At 39.0% G+C, this 10851-nt stretch overlaps 1 long non-coding RNA gene across 1 annotated transcript; it reads left to right on the top strand.

The window, feature by feature from the left end:
• Positions 1-676: 676 nt before the first annotated feature.
• Positions 677-10518, top strand: LOC104943640 (uncharacterized). The gene is made up of 4 exons (XR_798128.1): positions 677-767; positions 925-1167; positions 3468-3600; positions 4972-10518. It is a non-coding gene; the product is annotated as an uncharacterized lncRNA (long non-coding RNA).
• Positions 10519-10851: the final 333 nt, after the last annotated feature.

Below are 10851 nucleotides of genomic sequence, written 5' to 3'. Positions count from 1 at the left end.
GCAGCTTTGCATGACATTCTTCTGGACGTGTTTCATTGTGGCGATAGTGTAGTTGTACGAGACCAGAGATGTAGTTAATTGAGCGGTTTCACACAAAAAAAGTCTTACTTCACAGTTTTACTTGCAAAATTATCTTTTAAATTGACAAACATCATATGTGTAATTTGTGGCACAATTCAAAAGGGATCAAAGGATCAATTTTCTCTCGCCATTGACTTCAATACATAATTTTTCCGAAATAGCTTTGATTTTTGCTGTATTAACCATTTCCTGAACATTTGGTGTGTGTGCCTTACCTCTGCTACCGGCATCGCTTCATACAACAGATCTGAGCTGTCCAACTATGACAACTCTCCTTGAACATGCGCGCTATGGGAGAATCTGCCTTGGTACAAAGTACCAGTGAAAACATGGTTCGGAGTTTCATTGATTTGGGCATTCTCTCAAAAAGTAAGTGGAATGGATTTGATAGTGAAGCACTGACACAGCGCTCTACAAAGTGCGGCGAGTGGATAGACCGATTCACAGACTTTCCACATGGTAAAAGTGGGGGGGTCTAAACTAATCATTTGAAATAGTGGGGGGGACTTGTCCCACCCTCATATGATGGCTGCGACGCCCATGCTCATCCCTCCTCAAATGTAATTATACTGCTCTTGTGTTTACTGTCTTTTTGCAGGTTTGGCAGTTCACCAGATAATCACAATCACTGTGTCTCTCATTATGGTTATCGCAGCCTTGATCACAACACTCGTCCTTAAAAACTGGTAGGAAAGATTCCTTTACTTTTTGTATTATGTATTGTGTTTACAGTCTAACCCATCTGTAAGAACTTCTGCTATGTCAGAATATCCTTTGGATGATGAGAAGGGTACAAGGTATGATTTTATGTTTGTTTCTTGTCTTTGGTGCGTGTTTTTGTAGCTGTGCGCAGTCGGGAAATGGCCGCCACAATAGCCATCAGCGCAAGATCCACCAGCAGGAAGAGAGCTGCCAAAACCTGACAGACTTCACCCCGGCCCGGGTGCCAAGCAAGGTGGACATATTCACTGCCTACAATGACAGCCTGCAGTGCTCACATGAGTGCGTCCGGACTGCCGTGCCAATCTACACTGATGAGATGATCCAGCAGACGCCTGTCTACAAGACTGCTTACAATGGAAACAGGTACGCCGGCCCAGGGCTGTTTATAGCACAAGAGGGATGCACACAGGAATCACTGTTCCGTTGGACATTTCAACATTTCAAGTCTTTTCCAGGGAGATTTTTTAAATCAGGCATTACAGGTTAATGTCCTGAATATGATGTAACCCCATGCTGAAGGGCAGAGCCAGATTTATTTAAACTGGGTTAAGAAATGTTGTTTTCCTAATATTAGTGGCTGTATGAGGGGATAAATGTTCTGATAACTTGACAGTATAAAGCATTACAAAATGACAAGGAAATGAAATACTTTTCACCAAAATAACTGGTTACAGACACATTTTTGAAATTACTAGGATGTTTTACATTACAATATGTTTGACACCCCATTTATATTTTAGCCATTTCATGTAGTAAGCTGTTCACCAAAGAAGTTGGGTCAAGATTTTTTTTTTTCAGGTTGAAGGCACCAGTAATTTTATTATAACGGAAAAACAAATTCTTCATTTTTGACCTCAAGGTACAGGTACAGGGCCAATTGTTTTCCCCTCCACATTCAGCCAAGTTGAATATCAGGGTCAGAACCAATTTAGAGATAGGGCCGGAATTTCCCACCGAATTGGAAAATAACTGTTAAAACTACTTTTTTTCTCCATAAAATGATTAAATTCCTCACATTCTTCCCCTTGCGTGCATTTCTAATCTCAACCACAATCAGTGTCAGTCAGAGGCTTGTTTTCTCAGCAAAGCCATGGGTTGCCCTTAATGCTTTCGTCCATTCATTCCTTGATCATCTGCCCGAGTGCTCAGCCCTGGCACGCTCAAGCTGCACACAAAAATCCAAACCTACCTGGGATTTTTGTTTTGGCTTAATTAGTCAGTTTGTAGATGTTGGGCACTGCAATGTGGAGTCTTTACAGAGCCATTGAACTGATCCTTCTGACACCATTTCAAATGGCAGACAAGTAATATATATACACTTTAAAAACTCAACGACTAAACCCAAAAGTCATGAAATGTAATATCCGTAAACTGTGCTCAAAACATCTATGTTTACCCACCAAACTAATATGCGCTGCTTCACACCAAAAGGAAGGTGTAACACTGTTGAGTCATTGGTGTGTTTGCTTTCCACTCTGAGTTCAAATCGCTTCTCTCTGTGGATGAAGATGTGTCACTCTTTGAAATACAAAGGAGTTTTGACTGTGTTACTGAGTGGATAACAGTAAGAGTCAGCAAAGCTGCATGGCCGCCAAAGATGGTCACACTTACTCTGAGTATCTGAATCCTGTAACAGATTCATTATTCTGGCAGCGGGGATAGGATCCCTCAGCTGGTGTAAATAGTACAAAGTGTCTGGATTTAGTCATGGAAGGAGGGCAAAATGTTTAGCATCAACGCTGCTGATTAATTCAGGAATTATTAACTTCAACAAAAAGTCTCAGTATGTTTTTTTCTGTCGCTCTGCTTGTGTTTCTCTGTGATTAGTGACACCGATTTGACCAGCATTGGCAAAATTATTATGTGATAGTAACTTCTTTCAAAAATAATTACTTGTGCCGCCATGTGGCTCAGTATCAATGAGGGGGACCCAGGTTTCAAATCTGGCCTGGGACTATTTATGCATGTCATCATCTCTGTCTCCGCATTTCAACCAACCAAGTCTCACAAATAAAGTGTAATAGCTACGTTGGTCTACAAGGGAAAACGTAGTAATTTAACAAAAAACCCTCTCAAATGTTGACATGGCAAAATATATATTTTTTATACATTCCCAATGGCCAGTGCCCATGTTACGTCATCGTCAACTTTCCCGGTGTGAAAAAACAACAACATGGTTTGCAATGACTTTCTTTCTCCATAAAATGATTAAATTCCTCACATTCTTCCCCTTGCGTGCATTTCTAATCTCAACCACAATCAGTGTCAGTCAGAGGCTTGTTTTCACAAATGTATTACACACATGTGAACGCCTCTCTTTGTCTTTTCTAAAGGCTAGCATTTATACCTGAAAAATGCACTTTAAACAATATGTTCTAGACTTGACAGTATTCTTTAGTAGAAGACACAATAAGATGCAGTAGATGCTGACCTAGCTGTTCTTCGCTTTGTAAATAAATAATCACATCTATATGTAAAAATGTCGACAAATACTCCCTAAACTCATGTTGACACAACAAATGTTTATCAATAATGTCTCTTCAGAATCAATTCAGGTTAAAAGCTAACAATAAAAAAAATGGTGCTACTCAATGAAATGCAAATATGCAACCAACTACACTCCCATCTATCTATAACAACGTTCTCACCTCTTTACCCTACAGGCCCTCCCCCACTGAAAGACAACTAATTCCTGTGGCCTTCGTGTCAGAGAAATGGTTTGAGATCTCTTGTTGACAAGCTGAAGGCCTTCTTCACTTCCTCTGGGTGGAAGACACTTCCTGAATTCACACTCTGGTGGGTACTGTGCCACATTTTAATTGCACAAATCCTTGCATGAGCCTCAGTCACCTCTATACCCGTGGTAATGCTGCCCCACTTTGGGACCAGAGGGGAACTTGGCATGGGTTTGTTTCAAGTGACATGACTGCGCTCCTTTCAATCGCTGGGCTGCGATGAAAAAGGGCTGAGAAATCCAGTTCAGTGGCGTATCAGAGGTCCTTTAGTTGAGATAAGAAACTAATTATGAACATATCAGGAATAATAAGCTTTATTCTCAAAGTTAATGATTTCACTCCTCATATCTGAAATACTTTCATTAATATTCATGTTGCCCCTTTCTTTCTTACACCATATTGTTTTGAACAGGAATAAAGAAGCACTTTCACTTGACTTGTGAAAATTTTTTTGTATGCATGGTAATGTATGCAAGAATGGCCCGCATTTGAAATTCAAAGCGTTGAAAGTTAAACACATGCTCCGGCCCCACAGTGTTGCTGGGAGCCCGGGGGGAGGTGTAACGTCTGCTATTGACCCAGATAAAAGGAATAGATTGCCTGCAGGTAGCGTAGTGAGAGGACAGCGCCTCGCCATTGTCTGGACACACATTAGTCTCATTCTGTTCTGCTCTACACAGCATGTGCCTTATGCTGCATACTTACAATATCTGTTACTGTTACACAGCAGACCTAATGTATTTCCTAGGCTAAAGTGTAGGTTTTTGTATAGTTTTTGAACATTTTTTTTTTAACTGATTCAGGAAATGGATACCAACTATCCTAAGCATATAAGGGTGTAACACAAAACAGAATTATTAGTTTTTTTGTACTTCAATTTTGGGGTCATGTGTTGTACAGTATGTTCGTGCTGTACGGTCAGCTAACCAATGAGAACGACTGGATTCTGGTTTCAGACAGAAGGTGAAAAGAGGTTCTTCATGAGAAAAATAGAATTTTTTTTAACATTAAATCATGTAAACATGTCACAGTAGAGGCACAAATTACAAATATGAACCTGGAAATGAGCATAACCTAAAGACATTTAAACAATCTTAATGTCGATAAAAAAACAACAACAAATAATAATGTTAATAGCTGAAATGTAAAGAGCCTGACTTCAACCGGGCTTTATACAGTGCACGTAAAACAGACCTAGTAAATGCACATATAAAGGAACATTCAAGGACTTCGACTATACAATATGCTTTAATTCGTAATTGTCTATATTAATTATATTGCCATATACAGTATACAGCAATTAACACTTAATTAACACACAACACACACACAATTAGGAAGTACGCCTGTTGTTAAAGTCCTATCTGTGTTACAATGTTTTTATTTTGTGCCGGGCTTAAATTAAGAATAATTGTGGTTTTGTTCTCCACAGGATCCAGTTGGAAACACACAAAACAGCTTCTTTTGTAAAATAGTGCGATCACTCTTTGGACACTGGTGAAGATATTTATTTTTCTAGAGATGACAAGCAGAGCAGCAACAACGCTGCCACACAATATTTCCAGGAACGTACAGTCATTTAGATATAGATTATATATAGGTATATTTACAGGATGTGTGGGACTTTTGGACGTCACAGATGTCTCAAGGACAACATTTGACATTTGAAAAAAAACCCAAGGAGCTTCTGTGGGTGGAAGGTGAACTGTAATTCTGAACAATGTGCCAATAATGCCACTATGTGCCACAACCTGGATAGAAGGAAGTTTCAACAACTGATGGACTAAACAAAGAGCGCTATATTAACCCTGTATCGACTCCAACTACTTTTTTTTTGTGTTTTAAAGAAATGTGAAAGATTAAAAAACGCTACAAATGTATTTGAATATGTTTTGAAATAGTTTTAAGATATGTGTTGATAAAGAGTCTAAAAAGATATTTATATGAAGCACTATTCTATTAGTTTGGGAAGAGAGGGGGGGAAAAAAGAAACGGTATATGCTTTAGCGAACAGTTGATTTTAAAACATGGTTTATATAGGTCCCATTTTAAAAACAGAATAGTTATGTCTATTTTTTTACACAGTAGATTCAAACGGTGAAGGTCCCTAGCACCTGGGATTCAGCGCTGTTAATTAAATACCCGAATAGAGATTAGAAGAAAGAAAAAGCATATGAATACACCTCATGCAATCCAACCCAACACCCGCTCCAATCGCTTATTATGTAAGATTTGTACCTGATTTGGCTTAATGGAAAAACAGACAAAAGGGTTCTGTAGTAAAGGAACAAATCCAATAGCAGCAAATTCACGAATAGCTAGAGTAAGTACAGCCACAACAGACTGTATAGAGCTGGGCAGGACATTCATACTGCCTCAGGTCTGTCTAGCTCTCTTGCACACTTTATGTTGGTCTCAGTTTCAGCAGCTGTTCGGGTACATTCTAATGAACCGTTATGATTTAAAAGGGTGGAAGAGATTCAATTCAAGCCTGTAAATTCATGTGATAATTTGCATTAAAGGGACAGAGATTGAAAAATGTATCTTTCCACAGAGACTAAATGATTATTCCCACGCAACCACCAAGATTAACTTTTGATACATTATTTTATGAAGCCTAAAAAAGTCTGTATTAAAGTCAGAAAGTCAAGATGAACATGAACCAATTTGTAGTTGATGGAACATCCAGTTTTCAAATGAGAGTGTCGATCAGGATCAAATGATCTACGACGTCGATTTTAAACCCTAGCAAGGGAAGAATTCCCTCGCCCAAATGTGAGGTAGGGGCCAGTTACATTTCTCCAATCAGCACTTGAGGACAATATTTCTAGCAAATCAGAATTTGCTATTACAGCCAAGAAGTTGTGGGTTGTGCACACAAATAAATGTAGGCTGTAGGAAGCAGAGCGCAAACACAATACGAATAAGTAGTACATGTTGTCCTCTCAATCTCAAAACACTCTGTCAGTGTATTACTGAAGTAAGGGGATTATGACAAGCCAATCAGCTGCCGCCAAATTGCTTTAAACTATCTCCTATGTCAAGGTTAGGGGAACCCTTGGTCAGGAAAGACAGTAAATCGCTCCTGAGAGCTTTCCACCCCCAATAATTGTATTATCAACCTCCAGCTCTGACAGACCGATTACCTTTGTGCTCCAAAAGCTCTTGAGGAAACCACCTTTGAATCTATCTTTCATTGTGCTGTGGGTTTGTACAAAGCACAAATACAATTCAGAAATTGTAAACGTTTCTTGGCTGCAGACAGCAATATGTACTGATTAAAGCGGTGGGTTTTATTTCCGCGACGACAGCGGATCTCCCGTAATTCGCTTCGGTTGTTTCAAGGCTCACCTCCTTAAAGAATTCAAGGTTGTCCCGGAAGGATCAGTATCGGTAAATGTGAGCCATTCAGGATGTGCCAACACGGCCTGGGATAAACACTGTGGTGCAAAATTCACGATTTTTGCCCATTCACAACATGATAACCACTCTCATGAATGACCCATACCAAGTCAGCCTCACATGTGTGTGTGTCAGGCTGCAGCGTTGCTTCTTTGACATAACATATATTTTTTTGAATGAAGAGTGCTATCTTACTAGTCAGAGGGTTACGAAAACTTATTGTATATTATACACGTGTAAATGTATTTTCTATATATTTGCTTCTATTTGTGTACAGGTGTGTTCTATTTTTCAGGACCTCTCCCATTTCTGGGAAGGTTTTCAGCTAGGTCGGGGATAGTGTCTTTGTTTACATGTGTAACTACAGTATTTCTTTTAAAAACACAAAACTAACATTGTGCCAAGCTTCCTACCTGCACTTTCAAGCAGTACTTGTATTATATCTTTAGCTAACCAGTATAATACTTCAGTAGACGCTGCAATAGTTCAGAGGCTGGGGAGTGATTTCCAGGAGGAATGTCTGAAAGTACTGAAGGATTCGAAGAGGTGTGATCATATCTTGGGTTCTGCTGCATTCATGGTTGGCTGGGAAACCAATTACTTTCTGTTCTTATCATTTCTACATGGATTCTAATATGAAGTGTTTCATCACATAAATTAAAAAAACAAAACAGTGTTAATCCAATAGTAGCTGCCAAGAAACCGACTAAACTTGATGTTACGTTCATTTGTCATATTTTATATTTGTATATACATATTGCTACAACTGCCCCATTAAATGTAGGATTTGCCACATACTTGTTGTGACTGCAAAAACTATATAGCATTTTTGAGTTCATGAAATCATCAGGGAAAGATGTTTAAAGAAAGAATTGTGGGGGAAAAATTGACCTTGTTAAAAATGCATACATGAGTTTCGCACAATTTTCGTATTCATATTTCAACATTATAAAGTATAGGCCTAATTTGGGTTTATTTCGACTTGGGTCTTACTGTCAGCCTTGACATACACTGGCCTTGTCAGTCAACCCTCTGGTGCCAATGGAAACATGTATTTGATAGACTGCAATGTTAGCATCAATTAGCTAAAAACACTATGTGCTCAAAGATCTGCTAGTATAGCTTTCCATTCTCAGGAATAGTAGCCAAAGAAACACCAGTCCAACAGTTATGGTGACTAGGAACACGTCATCTTTGCTAAAATGAAGTCCAAAGGGATAAAGATGCGTTAAAATGTATGCGTATCAAGTCGAGCTGAGACTGGCGCCAGGACACAAAACTGCAGTCAAACAAATGGTCACTTTCAGCCAATTTCAAAAGACCCCTATTTGTTTTACCTGACTTTGGAGCAGATATTAAAATGTTTACAGTCTGGTGTAAAACATGGTTTTGGTCTCTATAGCAAACTTCCCTACTCATGACAACATCAATTTACCCACTGTAATGGTGACCCGAAAGGAAGTAAGAGAACAAGACCCAAGTTTTTATAGACAAAAATTATGCTTTAAGCTTACAAAATGAAGATTGCGATCTCTTTCATCAAAAATTGTACTTGTTGTTACCAAGTTTGTGTCAATGTGACATTGAAAATGGTCAAAATTGTATACCAAGTCGATGATGATTGTGTGAGACTGCTCTCTCATTCTTACCACTTACTAAATCTGATTCAACTGAGAACATTTTGACATTCATTCCTGTGTGTCATACTATGTGGTAAAACATTAGCAGGTTTTACTTCAGTAAGTCTTGAAAAGCATGTTTGCATTGGTAGCAACACTCATGAAAACCACAGGGAGCTGCCGGCTAAAACCAATTGACTTTGCATTTCTGAAGGACTTCTGGACAAGGAAAGATAGAACTTGAAGCTATGAAACACATTTTAAAACAGGCTATTGGTAGACATAGGCATACATCCCCCTTCCTGCTTTTTACCTCTGTCTGAAATCAAACTGATACGTAAGGAAATGCCTTACTGCTTTCTTGCCTTTTCAGTTTATCTTCAATGATAGCCGATGATAGCGATTTATTATAGCTAAGAGGGAGGAAAATGATTCCACTTGGCTGGTCAGATTTGATTCAGGAAACAGAGCAGTGCAGGCAAAAGACAGGGGGAAGGGTGCTTGTAAAAAAAAAAGAGTCTTAAACAGACAACAAAGACTAGACATGCCTTTTTCACAACGAATGAATATTTTTCAACTCCCGTTTCTGTCTCTTCAGCAGCCCGTGAAACCTATGCTCCCATCAGCACAAACAAGCTATCAATCAGCCAGGGTTTTCCTGTCAAGATGAAGGATGTGCCGTGCACTCATTTGCAAGGACTGTGATTCCTGTTTGCATGTCAGAGATACAGAGAGGAACCTATTGACATATGGTTCTGAATTAGATATCGGCTGAACATCTCCAAGGCCGAGGTTTTGTTTATTTTCCATATCATTGGAAGCGTTCGCAAGAGGAGAGTAATCAATGTATGGATTACTCAGTTTGCCCTGGGGTGTCTCATTATGGTGCACACATGTCCGCATTAATGTTACATGTTGGTGAATTTAATTTCAAACAGAAGTCGATAGGTTGCTCAAACAGCAGGGAGAAAGATAAATACATGTTCTGACAACAAAAAAAGGAAAAAGTGTATCTTTACAGTCCTAGAAGCGTATACAACTAAATCCACTCCGCTTCTCCTTATTGTTCCAGAAAAATCACATACTGTGCGCTTACTGTAAAGCGGATGGCTTGGACTCTCCTTTGGGCCATGTTGTTACTTTTTTATTCAAAAAAGCTAAGGCGCTGTCAGTGCGTATCAATCAATGAAAAAATTCTCACTTTGGTTGCAACATCTCAATTTTCCCATAATCCCCCTGTTCAATGGAGTCTAGCTGTGTGACCCAAATCTGACATATTTGACATTGCACAATGTCTTCAGAATAGAGAGTTAGCCTGGAATGAGTGACACGGCAAGGAAATATTGATGCATTGCTCCTCGAGAGTTGATCAAATCAATTTGGACATTGCTGTCCAAAAAAAAAAACACTACATTTTCAGGGCTGAGGAAGTTGTACAAGTTTTTTGTTTCCTTTTTTAGGGAATGGGGGGGGTCTTTTGACATGTGGGCACACAAGTGGTCTGTTCATCGAAGCCGACTTACAATCACAATCCATCCCCACCATGAAGAAGCTGACTCGAGTTGTGTTGTCGCCATAAAAATGAAGAGTTTGTACTTTGTGACTCTTACATTTTTTATATTTGTGTTTAATATATCAATGAGTACCTCTGTTAACTTTTGTATAAGACCTATAGTATATACAAACACACATGCACACACAACACACCTCCACAAAAGGGACTCCAGTCTGTCTCTGTGACGGCTAAATGTTGTGTACATTTTATTTCGTGTCCTATGAACCACATCTCTTCCTTTTGTAGTTATTGGTAAACGTTTCGATTTCCAGGTGACTTTGATTTGGTTACTCTTGTACTACTAAGCTCTGTATTTGCAAGCACTGTAAATGCGATTCTCATTGGATTCGTCCTCTGTACATTTAGTACTCTGATGTTGCTATTAATAAAATGTAAAAAAACACAGGCTTGTGCTATAAGGAGTTTCTTTGTGTGACTCAGAACGGGGAGGGTAAGACAGCGATCACGGCAAACAACACAAAATAAAAATATATGAATATGAATACAAGCTGGGTTCTGTATGCGTTTTTTAACCTGTTAAGCCCCGCGTGTCAAGAACTTGGATACTCAAAGGTAAGGACTCAAATGCACGATCCGGGAGCCAGAGGTAAAGTATAATTAATATACTTTATTTTTTTCACAAAATATATACAAAAGAAAAACACTCTTACGAGGGGACAAAAACGGTCCAAAAAGGCACAACTAAATATCGCTCACAACGGGAGGAACTAAACTT

This window comes from Notothenia coriiceps, unplaced genomic scaffold (assembly GCF_000735185.1).
Source record: "Notothenia coriiceps isolate Sejong01 unplaced genomic scaffold, NC01 NC01_scaffold00006429, whole genome shotgun sequence".
Classification (NCBI taxonomy): Eukaryota; Metazoa; Chordata; class Actinopteri; order Perciformes; family Nototheniidae; genus Notothenia; species Notothenia coriiceps.
Note: the sequence above shows the minus strand (reverse complement) of the source record. Positions and strands in the feature narration are given on the sequence as shown.